The sequence below is a fragment of the Panthera uncia genome (assembly GCF_023721935.1).
Source record: "Panthera uncia isolate 11264 chromosome C1 unlocalized genomic scaffold, Puncia_PCG_1.0 HiC_scaffold_4, whole genome shotgun sequence".
NCBI lineage: Eukaryota > Metazoa > Chordata > Mammalia > Carnivora > Felidae > Panthera > Panthera uncia.
In genome coordinates this window covers 43,361,327-43,369,224 of record NW_026057585.1, presented here as the reverse complement: position 1 = coordinate 43,369,224, position 7,898 = coordinate 43,361,327, and the positions used below count along the sequence as shown (strand labels likewise).

At 36.0% G+C, this 7,898-nt stretch overlaps 1 pseudogene; it reads right to left on the bottom strand.

Moving 5' to 3' along the window:
• Window positions 1-7,364: 7,364 nt before the first annotated feature.
• LOC125913854 (uncharacterized) lies at window positions 7,365-7,476 on the bottom strand (annotated as a pseudogene).
• Window positions 7,477-7,898: the final 422 nt, after the last annotated feature.

Genomic DNA, 7,898 nt, shown 5'->3' with positions numbered 1-7,898 from the left:
CCATAATCTCTGAACCTCTGCCACTGCACAATCACATGAATGTTTTCTGGGCAATCCAGCACCCAGCCATTGCTCAGTGAGACTCTCCCCCAGAGAGCAGTGCAGGTCCAAGCTGCAAGGGTCTCTGAAGCATGGGGTTTTGAAAAACAACCCCATATGAGATAAAACTCTGGAGGCAGCTGCTGTCTGGCAAGCTTGGACATGGACAGAGTAAAGGTGGAGAGTGGACGGTGGACAGAGGCCTGAGACAAAGGAAGGGTGTTTGATTGCAGGTCAGTGAGAGCATGAAGTTCCTGTGCTAGAGACTAGGGATCTGGGTGAAGCCATTTCCACCTCTATGTGTGCCCACACTGATCCACCGCAGTAAGCTAAGCAGTGTCACCTAGTGGAGAACAGAGCCGTTACACCAAGCCCCACCCAACTACACCCTCCAAGCACATCCCCTAAAAGACCAACACAAGTCACTCCATCTGCTTAGTGTATGACCTATACAGGGTTTCAGAGTCTGAGTTTTAGGGGAAAGTGGATGTAACTTGATTTGGATTTTATTCTGTTTGCTGGTTCATTTATTTGTTCATTTTCTTTACTTCTATTTTTGCTTAAATTGTTTTATCTTCTTTATTGGATACAGAAAGAGAAAATTTTATTTTTCTTTTATTCTTTGACTTAATTTTTTGTTTTTAAAATTTTCATTCTATTTCATTCTATTTCATTTTATTCTATTTTATTATATAATTTTTTAAATTTTTAAATTTTTTTCTTACTTTTTTTCTTTTCTTTGCCTTTTCCCCCCTCTATTCTATCAAGCTTCTTTCAACAAGCAGAGCAAAACATCCCTAGGATCTAGCTTCTCTTATTTGAATTTTTGTCCAGTTTTTAATTTATTATTTTATTTTATTTTTCCTCCAAAGTGACAAAATGAGGGGATTCACCCCAAAATGAAGAATGTAAAGCAATGACAACTAGGGGCTTAATTAGCACAGATATAAGCAAGATGTCTGAACTAGAATTTAGAACCATGATAATAAGAATACTACCTGACGTTGAAAAAAGCATAGAATTCCTTGCTGCAGAGATAAAAGAAGTAAAATCTAGTCAGAATGAAATTAAAAATGCTGCAACTGAGATGCAGTCTTGAATGGATGCCATGACAGCAAGGATGGACAAAGCAGAGCAGAGAATCAGTGATATAGAAGACAAAATTATAGAGAATAATGAAGCAGAAAAAAAGAGGGAAGCAAAGGGAAAATATCATACAAGACTTAGAGAACTCAGTAACTTCTTAAAATATTCATCTGAATACCAGATGAAGAGAGAGACTAAAGGGTAAGAAGGTTTATGTGAGCAAATTATAGCAGAAAACCTTCCTAATCTGGGGAAATACACAGACATCAAAATCCAAGAAGCACAGAGAACACCAATTAGATTCAATAAGAACTAATCATCACCAAGGCATATCATAGTCAAATTCACAAAATACACAGACAAGGAAAGAATTATGAAAACAGCAATGGAAAAAAAAAAGTCCTTAACCTATAAGGGAAGACAGATCAGGTTTGCAGCAGACCTATCCACAGAAACTTGGCAGCCCAGAAAAGAGTGGCAGGATACATTCAATGTGTTGAATCAGAAATATGCAACCAGGAATTCTTTATCCAGCAAGGCTGTCATTCAAAATAGAAGGAGAGATAAAGAGTTTCCAGACAAAAACTAAAGAAGTTCATGACCACTAAACCAGCCCTGCAAGAAATTTTAAGGGGGACTCTGAATGGAGAAAAGACAAAACAAAACAAAAAAGACCAAAAGCAACAAAGACTAGAAAGGATCAGAACATCACCAGAAACACAAACTCAACAGGCAACAAAATGGCACTAAATTCATACCTTTCAGTGCTCACTCTAAATGTCAATGGATTAAACACTCCAATCAAAAGACACAGAGTATCAGAATGGATAGAAAACAAGACCCATCTATATGCTGCTTACAAGAGACTCATTTAAAAAATTATTTTAATGTATATTTATTTTTGAGAGAGAGAGAGAGAGAGCATGAATTGGGGAGGGGCAGAGAGAGAGAGGGAGACACAGAATCTGAAGCAAGCAAACTCCAGATTTAGCTGTCAGCACAGAGCCGGATGCAGGGCTTGGACCAATGAACTGTGTGATCCCGACCTGAGCTGAAGTCAGATGCTTAACTGATTGAGCCACCCAGGGGTCCCACAAGAGACTCATTTTAGACCTAAAGACACCTGGATTTTGAAAATAAGGGGATGGAGAACAATCTGTCATGCTAATGGTCATCAAAAGAAAGCTGGAGTAGCCATACTTTGAATGACACACTGAACCGGATGGACTTAACAGGTATATTCAGAACATTTCATCCTAAAGCAGCAGAATACACATTCTTCTCAAGTGCACATGGAACATTCTCCAGAATAGAATACATACTGATTCACAAATCAGCCCTCAACAAGACAAAAAGATCAAGATCATACCTTGCATATTTTCAGGCCACAACGCTATGAAACTCAAAATCAACCACAAGAAAAAATTTGGAAAGACCACAAATACTTGGAGATTAAAGAACATCCTACTGAAGAATGAACGGGTTAACCAAGAAATTAAAGAGGAAGTTAAAAAGTACATGGAAACCATGAAAATGAAAACACAACAGCCCAAAACCTTTGGAATGCAGCAAAGGTAGTCATAAGAGGGAAGTATATAGCAAGCCAGGCCTTTCCAAAGAAGGGAGAAAGGCCTCAAGCATGCAACCTAAGCTAACACCTAAAATGGCTGGAAAAAGAACAGCAAATAAAGCCCCAAACCAGCAGAAGATGGGAAATAATAAAAATTAGAGCAGAAATAAATGATATCAAAATAAAAACAGTATAACAAATCAATTAAACCTGGAATTGTTTCTTTGAAAGAATTAACAATTTATAAACCCCTAGCCAGACTGATCAAAAAGAAAAAGGAATGGACCTAAATAAATAAAATCATGAGTAAAAGAGGCGAGAATATAACCAACACCACAGAAATACAAATAATAATAAGATAACATTATGAGCAATTATATGCCAAAAAACTGGGCAGTCTGGAAGAAACAGACAAATTCTAGAAACATATAAAGTATCAAAACTGAAACAGGAAAAAAAAGAAAATTTGAACAGACATATAACCAGTAAAGAAATTGAATCAGTAATCAAAAATCTTCCAACAAACAAGAGTCCGGGGATGGCTTTCCTGGGGAAATCTACCAAACATTTAAAAGTATTAACACCTATTCTTTTGAAGCTGTTCCAAAAAATAGAAATGGAACGAGAACTTACAAACTCATTTTATGAGGCCAGCATTACCTTGATTCCAAAAGCAGACAGAGACCCCATGAAAATGGAGAACTACCAACCAATTTCCCTGAAGAACATGGATGCAAAAATTCTCAACAAGATACTAGCAAACTGGAACCAACAATACATTAAAAGAATTATTTACCATGATTAAATGGGATTTATTGCTGTAATTCAGGGCTGGTTCAATATCTGCAAATCCATCAATGTGATACATCACATTAATAAAAGAAAGAATAAGAACCACATGATCCTCTCAATAGATGCAGAAAAAGCATTGACACAATACAGCATTCTTTATTGATAAAAACCCTCAAGAAAGTAGGGATAGAAGGATCATACCTCAAAATCATAAAGGCTATATATGAAAGACCCACTGCTAATATCATCCTCAATGGAGAAAAACTGAGAATTTTCCCATCAGGAATGGATGAGGATGTCCTTTCTCACCACTGTTATTTAACATAGTTTGGGAAGTCCTAGCCTTAGCAATCAGACAACACAAAGAAATAAACAGCATCCAAATCAGCAAGAAGGAAGTCAAACTTTCACACTTCACAGATGACATAATACTCTATATGGAAAATCCAAGATTCCAGCAAAAAACTGCTAGAACTGATCCATGAATTTGGCAATGTCACAGGATGTAAAATCAATATACAGAAATGGGTTGCATTTCTATACACAAATATTGAAGCAGCAGAAAGAGAAACCAAGGAATTGATTCCATAACTGCACCAAAAACCATAAAATATCTGGGAATAAACCTAACCAAAGAGATGAATAATCTATACACTTAAAACTATAGAAAGCTATGAAAGAAATCGAAGAAGACACAAAAAAATGGAAAAATATTCCACGCTCATGGATTGGAAGAACGAATATTGTTAAAATGTCAATGCTACCCCAAACAGTCTACATATTCAATGCAATCGCTATCAAAATAATACCAGCATTCTTCACAGAGCTAGAACAAACAATCCTAAAATTTGTATGGAACCAGAAAAAACCACAAATAGCCAAAGCAATCATAAAAAAGAAAACCAAAGCTGGAGGCATCACAATCCTAGACTTCAAGCTATACTACAAAGCTGTAATCATCAAGACAGTATGGTACTGGCACAAGAACAGACACTCAGATCAATGGAACATAATAGAGAACCTGGAAATGGACACCCGAACATATGACCAACTAATCCTTGACAAAGCAGGAAAGAATATGCAAGGGAAAAAAGACAGTCTTTTCAGCAAATGATGCTGGGAAAATTGGACAGCGACATGCAGAAAAATGAACTTGGACCACTTTCTTACACCAAACACAAAAATAAACTCAAAGTGGGTGAATGACAGGAGGCCATCAAAATCCTAAAGGAGAAAACAGGCAACAACCTCTTTGACCTCAGCTGCAGCAACTTCTTACTCACATGTCTCTGGAGGCAACGGAAACAAAAACAAAAGTGAACTATTGGGACCTCATCAAGAGAAAAAGCTTCCACATAGTCAAGGAAACAATTAGTGAAATTAAAAAGCAACCAATGGTATGAGAGAAGATATTTGCAAATGACATATCAGATAAAAAGTATCCAAAATTTATAAAGAATTTACTAAATTCAACAAGCAAAGAAACAAATAATCTGGTGAAGAAATGTGCAAAAGACATGAATAGACACTTGTCTGAAAGAGGCATTCAAATGGTTAACAGACACATGAAAAATGTTCACCATTACCCATCATCAGGGAAATACAAACCAAAGCCACAATGAGATATCACCTCACACTTGTCAGAATGGCTAAAATTAACAACTCAAGCAACAACAGATGTTGGCAAGGACCTGGAGAAAAAGGAACACTTTTGCGCTGCTGGTGGGAATGCGACTGGTGCTGCCACTCTGGAAAACAGTATGGACATTCCTCAAAAAATTAAAAATAGAATGTCCCTATGACCCAGCAATTGCACTACTAGGGTATTTATCCAAAGGATACAGGAGTGCTGATTCGAAGAGGCACATGCACTCCTGTATTTATAGTAGCACAATGGACAATAGCCAAATTTTGGAAAGAGCCCAAATGTCCATCAACTGATGAATGAATAAAGAAGATGTGGTATATATACACAATGGAATATTAGTGATCAAAAAGAATGAAATTTTCCATTTGCAACAATGTGGATGATACTAGAGTATATCATGCTAATTGAAATAAGACAGAGAAAGACAAATATCACATTATTTCACTCATATTTAAGATACAAAACAGATGAACATAAGGGAAAGGAAGCAAAAATAATATAAAAACAGAGCAGGGGAAAAACCTTAAAAGAATATTAAATGCAGAGAACAAACACGATTTTTGGGTTGGGTGTTGGATGTGGGGATGGGTTAAATGGGTGAGGGGCATTAAGGAGGATACTTGTTGGGATGAGCACTGAATATTATATGTAAGTGATGAATCACTGAATTTTATTCCTGAAGTCAGTATTACACTATGTATTAACTAACTTGGATTTAAATTTTAAAAAATAATAATGAAATAAAAAATAATAAAAAAATAAAAAGCACACATGAGGGGTGCTTGGGTGGTTGAGTCAGTTAAGCATACTACTCTTGATCTGCACTCAGGTCATGGTCTCGTGGTTCGTGAGTTTGAGTGCAGAACCTGCTTGTGATTCTCTCTCTCTCTCTCTCTCTCTCTCTCTCTCTCTCCTTCTCTCTCTGTCCCTCCCCTGCTCATGCTCTGTCTCTCTCAAAATAAATAACTAAACTTAAAAAAAAAGCCTACTTCTAAATACACATGATTTTTTTTGTAGGTCTCTAACCTTGTAGACTTATACCAGTACCACAGTGTTTGGTATAATATAACTTAAAATTTGATAAGTGGTATGGCAGTCAGAAAAACTCCTCCCCAAAGATATTCACATCCGGATCCCTGGAACCTATGAATATGTTACTTTGCATGACAAAGGAACTTGGCAGATATGATTAAATTAAAGCTTTGATATGTAGAGATTATTCTGGATTATCTAGATGGGCTCAATCTAATGCCTAGATTTTAAAAGGGGAGAAGCTTTCCCAGCTGCGATTAGCATGAGAGAAAGATGTGATAGAGGAGATTGGGAAGATACATGCAATATTCTTGGCTTTCAAGATGGAGGAATAAGGCCATCAGCCAGGAATGCCAGCAGTCTCCAGAAGCCGGAAAGGGCAAGGAAATTATACCTCTAAAGCCCATAGATATGAATACCACCCTGCTGACACTTTGATTTTAGCCTAGTGAGACCTGTATTTGTGCTAATCTACAGAAATGTAAGAAAATAAACACACACATAATATGCAATATATAATATAATATTTTATATCTACCTATATTTATATGTGTATCTATACCTATAGATATCCTATCAGTACTTTTTCTTTGAGGAACCTTAACACACATATTTTCTTAATTATTTCAATAATCTTTTCTAACATTTCTTCATATAAAGCTTTCTCTTACATCTTTTATTAGATTTAGTCTTGATTGCCATAGAGGTTTATTGATATTATAAACAGTACCTTTTTTATTTCATTTTATAGTTTGATGCTTGAATATAGTTTTAACATAAATGAATTTTGAATATTAGTCTCATTTTCAGCAATATACCTGAGCTCTACCATGGTTTCGAATAATTGGTCAGTTCTCTTGGATGTTCTATATAGAATATCACATCAGTAAAAATTAACCATTTTGTTTCTACTTTCTAATCCCTTTGGACTCCTTCTCAGTGTTGTAAAATGTGTATTTGTGAAAGTAGGCTAAATGATATAATAAATGTAACATTTCAGTGGACACATAGAGAAAGAGAGAGAGGGTGCCTAGAGGGTTGTATGGAAGGTTTCCTTGTACCTCAGGTCTTGAGGTAGTGAACATCACTTATTCCCATGTTTCTTTACCCAGAATTCAGTCACATGAGTCTACCTAACTGCAAAGGAGACTGAGAGATATGAGCCGTGGGCCCAGGAAGAAAGATAATAGCAGTTGTTAGTGGTAGCTTGATGTTCTTTGGGTATCTATTTGGATAGAGGAGGTATCAGATATTAAACTGATAAAAACAGATACTACACTTGATCTTAGCCAAAAGGCCAAGAAGTGATGGGTATCTATTTGGAATGAGAATTGCTGGGCCAAAGCATATCATTGTTTTTATACTTTCATATTATTTTTATGCTTTATTTTTGTATACAACATAGGGATATTGATATAATTTCAAGTTGGCCTCAAATACTTTGTAACAATACACAATTAGGACTCATTTAAAAAAATGATCTAGCTCTGTCCAAGACTGCTATTTTCTATGAAGTTCTAGAAATAGCCTAGTATTTCTTCTATGTAGAAACAAACTTTTAAGGGAGAACATTGCTCAGGGGCTGTTAAGGAGGCCATCTCTGGGAGGAAAAAAAAAACACCCTGTACTAGCTTCTCCATTCCATTGGAAGCATCTGTTTTTTTTTGTTTTTTTTTTTTTTGTTTGTTTGTTTTATGTTTACTTATTTTTGAGAGAGAGAGAAAAAGACAG